This window comes from Paramormyrops kingsleyae, chromosome 20 (genome assembly GCF_048594095.1).
Source record: "Paramormyrops kingsleyae isolate MSU_618 chromosome 20, PKINGS_0.4, whole genome shotgun sequence".
NCBI lineage: Eukaryota > Metazoa > Chordata > Actinopteri > Osteoglossiformes > Mormyridae > Paramormyrops > Paramormyrops kingsleyae.
Window position 1 is genome coordinate 19540087 of NC_132816.1, and position 8098 is coordinate 19548184.

Below are 8098 nucleotides of genomic sequence, written 5' to 3' on the forward strand. Positions count from 1 at the left end.
AAATGACCTGGCATTCTGAGGCTCATCAATCAATCAGGTGCTGGCTTGGGACCGGCTACATTGAACTCCGGCCATCCAAAGGTCAGTGGTTATGACTTCCTGTTTTTTTTTGCTCTGGGCATTTTCCTTAATTATCTGCCACTCATGAAGACTGGAGAAACATAGATACGGAGGTAACAGATCAGTACGCAAGTGGTCAACAGTGCCACCCTCGGCCGGCCTCAACATTTGGGCCGTTCCCATTGCACCCGCCTCTGCCTCAGATCCTGGCGTTGAGAAGTTTCTGGGCCGTCGTGTATGGGGTGGGCAGGGGAATGAGAAATCAATAGGCGACCCCGGGCCACCCCGGCGGTATCAGCTGACATCACGCTCTGCCCCCACGATCTGCTTTCCTCCGCATCGATGTAGCACATTATGGGTTTTCGATCCTTTTGACAGGCTGGCTCGCTCTACGGCTGCTGAAATGTTTAAACCGGAATATAAAGATGCAGGATGTACACTGATACAGGGAGAGTCAGAACTGGTGACATACCAGCGGATCGACGGCGTTATAATGTTATTGTGGCACAATACGTGTCTGACTTAAATTAGCGCATGGAATTACAGGGAGCGGGCATCATCAAAGCCGGCGACGCATCCTAGTCTGGGGGGGGGGGGGGGATGTCAAGAGTGCCCAAGCAAACCGCGGTGCTGCGACTGCGGAGATGTTGGGTTACAGGAGAATGAGTCTTAATGAGGAAGAAGCTAATGAAGCGCTAAGGTCACGCGGCTTGCTGAGCTAATGTTAGCATTAGCCAATTAAGCCTCGGTTAGCTCCTGCCTCACATAAACACATTTACATCGGTGCTGGTTACCCATAATGCACCTGCTGGAATTCTGATAGGCTGCATCCCCATTATACTCTGTGCTCACAGCGTTGCGGACAGAATCTGAGGTATTATAATACTTTTCACAAAGAGTTACGTTGTCACAGGAGCCCAAATGGATCATGTGTCCACCAGATCCATGCTGGCTGTTCCCCTTTCGTTGTTTTGCACTGATTTTATGGCTGGAGTTTCTTTTTTTAACCGAATCATAATGAGTATGAAGGAGACTATGAGTATTAAGAGAATGGGCAGTGTGGCCAAAGCACTCCACCTTCCACCCCACAGTGCGTGTGGCCTCTGTGCTGTGATTGGAAGGTCGCTGGTTTGAATCCCGTGCTTGGCAAAGTAGCCACATCTCAGGTTGTGCCCTTGAGCCCCCCTGAAAAATACTTTGGGGTGCTGGATGACCCTGACTCTGCTCTCCAACCACAAGCTTCACTCTTCTCCATATATGTGTGTATGTCTTGTAAAGAAGGAGAGCATGATGGGATATGCAAAGACTAACACATTCCTGTGTACCTGTTTAGGTACTTAGGTATAAATGGCAAATAAAACTTCATTTCAGGACACAATACCAGGGTCAGTTTGTAAGGTACCTGCGTTCTCCTGATCAGGCAGCAGTGTGGGTGCTGATGGATCATTGTCTGCAGCGAGCTGCGTGGTTCCCGTTGTACTCAGCGGGCCGCGATTCCAGGCCCTCATGTACTTTCAAACTGTGAAATCCCAGCCTTCCTCATCACGCCAAAGGCGTTCCGGCGCTTACAGGGAGCAGACCGTCCAGGCCGGCTCGAGGGAAACGTGAAGCGGAGATGGAGGAGGTGGAGGAGGCTGCGCGGAGCCCGCGGAAACTTGCGAAAAAGGGAGGAGTCACGCAACGGCGAAGAGCAGCAAGCCTCCATTCGTTTGGCTGGCCGTGAGCCGCGAGTGCCCTCGTTCCCCCAGGCGCCCGAAGAGCCGCCTGATTAAAAAACCGCACGCGAATCTCATTACCGCCTCTGCTCTTTTCAACGACGGCTGAGACCCTTTCACGCCAGCTGGAAGGGTGGAGGTGCGGGGGTGGGGGGGGGCAGCATGTTTTGGCCAGGCAATGTTTATCTTTCACAGGTTTTCATGGTACAAATCATAGAAGGGGAGGGGGAACCTCTGTTTATTTTTAATAGACTAATACACACCTGATGTAAAGATAGTCTCCTCATCTGAAGCCAGCTATGCCTGTTACCTTTCGTGATGCGGCTTTTCAAGATTTCACACGTACCGGCTCGCGGAGGCAACACTAATCGTAGCTGGAACAGACCTTGTGCCTTCTGCAAATCTCGCAATAGAAGAGAAAGAAGGAGTGTAAACAGATAGGAGGTGAACAGGAGTAAAGAAACAATAACAGGGATCCTCGTAAGACCGGCTGCTGCTCCCTTTTTAAGAAGAACTGCTGATAAGATTCCCGTTTTTTCTTTTTTTTAAAATCCATCACCCAAATGGTGACATCGTCATTGTTTGTAAGGTAAGTGTGATGTTTTTGAGACAGGCCTCAGCATCCTTGCGCTGTTCGGCAGAGTGCAAAGCTATCCGTGAAACAAATGCAGCCACAAGGAGAAGCATCAGACACCTCAGTGGCTGCATATGGCAGAGTGTGTGAGCCCAGTATCTCAGGTGCCTTATGTCCCCTGTGGGGATCCATAGTTCTTCTGGTTTGGCATTGTCACACCGAGGAGAAGAGTGGCGGTCTGGCCTCGCTTCCTAAGATGAGAGAAAAACGAAGCGTCTCTGTGTTTTTGGTCCGTCAGTGACGCAGCTGTAGCTTGTCCTGTAATTTTTACCCCCCCCCCCCCCCCCTCCCGGTTCATTGCAAAGAAGATTTGATGCGCCCAGGTCAGAAGTCAGGGTGGATCGCTGCGGGTAAGTGTGACACCATGACCTCACAGCTGTCACAGTGATGACGGTGCTGCCTTTACCCAACGACCTGCAAGGTCACCTCGGGGCCCCCGTGGCATGGAGCCAGCTGGTACGAAGGAGACTGTAAGGCTCATTCCTGGGGGGGGGGGTGGCAAACCACGTGGCACGCCAATAGGAGGACAGAGTGGAGGTATTATATGGGGAGGGGAAACAGAGATGGAGATCACAGTATAACTATAGAATAGTACAGATAATTTAGTGATTAATTGTCATTGATGACATACCACAACACACAGTGCACAACAACAAAATGTGTCCTCTGCATTTAACCCATATGTGACATAGCAGGGGGCAGCTAATTCAGCGCCCGGGGAGCAGTGCTTGGGGGCGGTAACTTACTCAGGGTACCTCAGTGGTACCTTGCTGGTCAGGGATTTGAACCTGCAAGCTTTCAATTACGAGGTGCACTTCCCTAACCATTAAGCCACCACTGCCCACTATAGTACAGTGCAGTACAGTATAGCAAGGACCTTAACCGTGTGCAGGGGCAGGCATCAGGGTCCCTCTTCAGTGGAGGAGGTAAGAATAAAGACCAGTGGGCTTGTCATTTCCCAGTTTAGGTTATTGCCCCCCCAAGGGAAAACAAACCAACTCTGAACATGACCACATGGTTTGCTAAAGCGCTATTAAAGGCTTATTTGTCAGATAAGACGACATGACCCCTCCCACACAGACACAGACACACCACGGGACGTCGATCGTTCATTTACGCAGTTTGTAATAAGACGCACCGCGAGGCGAACTGCAGATTCATTAACCTCAGCATACACGTGCATTAAGAACACAATCTAGACGCCTACAAAGAATATCATTTCAGCATTAATGAAATCTCTGCTTTCTCTCAGCTCGACTCGTCTAAGACCACAATACTTTTTATTAAACCAAAACAAAACCAACTTAAGCGTTCAGACAGATAGGTATTAATTTACGAATACATAAAGACTCGCAAACTCGCAATACAGCTATTGTTACGGGGTAAATAATGTGAAAACTAAAGTTTTGTTTTGATTCTAGTTTTAGGTTTTGTTCGTGTGTTTTTCATTTTAAACCTAAGTTAATTTTTGTAGTGCGCGGTATATTTTACGTGCATGTACTGTTTAAGAGGAATTGTTTAGCAAATTTGTATCCAAAAGTACTAAAACCTAAGTGATTGTTTTCAAATTCAACCCAGACAACTCGTGACATTAAATAAATTAATTCACTTAACTTTTCATCACTGTCAATGAAATCATGCGGTTACAAAGTAAACGCATACACAATACTCCTGGGTGTAAGTCAGACGGACGAGGTGACATTGTTTCGATCATTACGTGACATCCTTTTAATATTTCCATAGCTTGACGAGCCCTTCGTCTCTCCCACGCGAGCACAGAAATGAAATGATGCGGCGTGGTACAACAGAAATCCCGTTTGCTCTTTACTACACACCTAGAGTTTCTTCGGTCAAAGAGTGCGAGACATTCTGAACTAAAACGGCATCTTAAAAACGGCATCTTAACCCCAGCAACTGCAGCACCAGTTACCGGCGCATTCCCATTATGAGGCGCATCCTGTTTTTTTTTGTGCAAAAGCCGCTGTTTCAAACTCACCTCCGTGCGCTTCCCGGGAAAACCCACTTTATTTATTTTATTTTATTTTTGAATCCCAATGTCTGATCTTCAAACGACGCTCCAGATATCTCGCGGGTATCCACAAAAGTTGCGACTCTGTAGTCGCATTCTCCAAAACGAAGAGCGGCGTTTTAAAAAAGCAACAGCGCAAACACAGGTTGCTGCTGCCAGAGATGAGATACAGTTAATGCCCGATTCTTTATCGGTGTCAGTCTTCTGTGCATCACCGGTGCGGATTTCCAAAGGCTGTGTCAACTTCAGCTCCGGTCTCCTCCCGTATCGCGCTGCCACGGCGGTACTTCTCCTGCTTTTCTGTACCACAACAGAAACGGCGAGGGCGAGTGACGGAGAGTGAGTGAGCGTGGGATGGGGGAGGGGTGCGATCGACAGAAATAAATAGAAAAATAAAGCTCTGTGGATGTACGGAGACTACCGGACCACCGGCAGCCGCAGTAAATCCAGGCGCTTGATGATCAGATCAGTTCACATACGCGTCTGTTGAGTCACAATGATGCGGTGTGTGCAACAGAATAATTAGTACATTTTTAAAACCTCCCGAACAAAGTAATCTATGACGATGCGATTGAATTACAAAGTGATCTGTTTTACCCCAACCGCCTGTAATAAAATATATTTATTGTGGTAATTGTTACCCACTGTGTGTAAGGTGGTCTCTAAAGGAAGACTATTTTTGCAATTTTATTTTATTTTATTATGCATTCCCAGCGTGGTATTTTCAAGTAGCCTGCCTACAATACCACATCCGGCTGGCGGGGTGTCTAAGAATAATAAGCGAATGAAGGCGATTACTGTGAAATGCTTTCCTGTGGTAAAGGCAGCAAGGATTTTAAATGATGGGTGCGACTTTCTGCGGTGAAGGGGGCGCTCAATGTGTTGTATGAAGTGGGGTACAGCCTTGTTGGGATTGCCACCTTGTCTCCACCGCTGTAACTTTCTGACCTAAATGACATTAACTGTGACTTCCCCTCGTGGTTCTACTTAAATTAACACCGTGCCGATGCCTAAATGCCTAAAGATATAATCTAATTGTTTTTTATTTGTTTGGGGGGGGTCTCCTCTGCGGGGTTCCCCAAGCCGTCGCACATCAAGCCTGCTGATAAAAACAGCCAATGCACCGTTAGTTGCTAAAGATTGATTCCTTTAAAATCAATACGCTCCGCGAAAATCTGTCACCCACCGGGAGCCCGAGAGGCCATAATCGCTGGTGGGAAACGCGGCGTAGGGGTAGGGAAGCAAATTGAAATCCCAATCAAGCAGAACCCAGAACCCAGCGATCGTTTCTGATAATCGGCGTATGACATGCTCGTCGGATAGGATCCTACTGTATAACACGAAAATACTGTAGGCCCATATAGACTGGAGCTGAATTGCTGGAGTGCGGCAAAGCTGTGGAGGTCGGATGTGGCTTTTTAGCTCTTGGTTTCCTTGAGATGTCCTTCACAGACGCAACGCCTGCTGCGGGACATTCAAAACGGTGCTTCGAAACGATGTCCTATGGAGACACATTTCTGCCCAACAAACATACACGCTGCGGAGAGAGACCTGCTGAGATGATTTCGCAACTCTCTTTGCTTTCTGTTTGTACTCTTTGTGCTTTAGAAGAAAAACGCCTGGAGTTTGGCTACATCGCGCAGTCGTGCCCGTTCATTGCCCGTAGTGACACTCATGTCTATAGATGAGCTTTTTGTATTGCTTTCTTAGAGTTCATTTTATAATGAGGCGCTTTATCATTTAAATTCTGTTCATGCAAATGGTTACACCCCAGCGCCATGAAGCACATTTAGATTTTACAATGAGGCGTCATTGTTTTCTTTTAATAGATTTGACAGCTGTCTTAAGTGTGGAAGCCAAACACTTCTTACTCAAGACAATTACGATGTGAAGAGACAGAGGAGGCCGATCTATCAAAACGCCCACCGACATCCTATAGATCTATTCTCTATCTTATGGGGGATTTATGATTCAATATTTAAAACCGGAATAATATGTCTTTTGGGACCGAAACACGTCCTTCATAACGCCTTTGCAAAGCTGAATTTCGTGGCACCATTTAAAGCCTGTCTCCTTCAGTATCTCTCCTCTAATTAAGGAAAAATTTTGATTGATTTATTTATATATTAAATGTAACTTCCCGTTAACTTTCTCATCTACAGATGCTTCGAATGTTATCCAGGTCCCATGATTCATTGGAGGGTCAGGTGCCTGGAGCAGACATTGGCAGAGTAGGCGCGCTACCTTCGCCTCACCCTTCAGTGTGAGAGAATCAGGGGTGGATGGCGTCCAGGTGGCTAAAATGTGGACCTCCGACACCAAACAGGTGGTGCTGGTGACGCTGCAGATCTATGAGGTCAAACTGGACCTAATTAACACAGCTAGTGGTGGTATTATTCGACAGCCCCTGTTAAGCAGTCCTCCAAGTCGCAAAGTATATTTTAGGTGGTTCAACAGCAGATCCATTTCTTTCAAAGGGAGTTTTAAGGTTTGGTATTCAGATTAAATAGGAGACTCTTCTTGTGCCAAATGCAGAAGTGTGTTTGTGAGCTAGTCTGTATGAATTGGAGCCGCTGGTACTGTCCGGTAAGCGACTGGCCATCTCTTACCTTCCGGGACTAAGGTAACACTTCGGAATTAGGCCCTAACCCAAGTCCATTGCTCACACTTAATGTCTACCCCGTACAAGCTTGTGTCAGCTGTGTCAGTTACAGGGCTGGAGTCATGCACTGGAATACGACCATAAGGCGAGGTTTTTTTGGCCAGTGCCTCTGGAAAGTACTGCAGAGCTCTGTCAAGAACATTCATTCATTCTTTCTTTCGTTCTTTCTCGCTCGAGTGAGAGAGGAAAAGACTGTGCATTCCGGGATGTGTTAGCCTCAGTGCCTGGTACAGGCTTCGTGCTGTGTCTGCATTTGGGGCAGCACAGCGCGTCAGGAACACAATGTGTCTGCCTTCGCAATTCTGCTCACCCCTGTTATCCGCTTTTCAGCTGTTTTCTTTTTTCTTTTTTTTTCTTTTTTTTTTTGAGGCGCCATCGATTCTTTCGCTTTTCAAATGCCGCGTGCGAATTTAAGTGAATAATAATGAATGACTACCTGCGAGTGGCTTTTCTGAGGAAAAAAACTATTGTTTGTTCCCTCGTTCTCTTTTCATGAAGATGAATAGCGCGGTCCTCTTCAGTCCATTAGTGCTAATTGACAAGCATGACCATTCGCATTTGTTTCCTAAACACTAATGTAATTGTAATATTGCAAAACATCAGTCACATTGCCCGTGTTCATTGACTGTGCTTGTTCATGTTCTTCACACTGTCGATATTCGAGCATCATATGGTCCGATTATGGGTACAAAGCAGTGTGAGGCGAGACGTGTTGGGATCAATTTAATCCTCAACAAATTTTAATCCCAACAAAGAAAACAGTGTCAGTAGCAGACAGACAGAGTGGTTCAGTTGCCCATCCCGAGATTATTATATTGCATAATCTGCATTGCATGTAGGCTACAACAAACATTCTGCACTACTGACTTTCTTCATGTTTAATTTCTCATACAATGTAACGAAATAGACCACTCAACCCTAGACAGAGATTTATATACCACCACCACCACCGCCCCCCCGGCACCGAGGGATGGCCCCTAAGTCGCTTAAGAGGCACG

The 8098-nt window shown here is 46.8% G+C and overlaps 1 protein-coding gene across 1 annotated transcript in view; it reads right to left on the reverse strand.

Annotated features, from left to right (window-relative positions):
* LOC111848504 (zinc finger matrin-type protein 4) overlaps nucleotides 1-5032 on the reverse strand; it is a 47526-nt gene extending 42494 nt beyond the window's left edge. The window contains exon 1 of the mRNA XM_023820584.2: nucleotides 4406-5032. The gene's annotated coding sequence lies outside the window, so the exon portion shown is untranslated. The remainder of the gene's footprint in view (nucleotides 1-4405) is intronic.
* Nucleotides 5033-8098: the final 3066 nt, after the last annotated feature.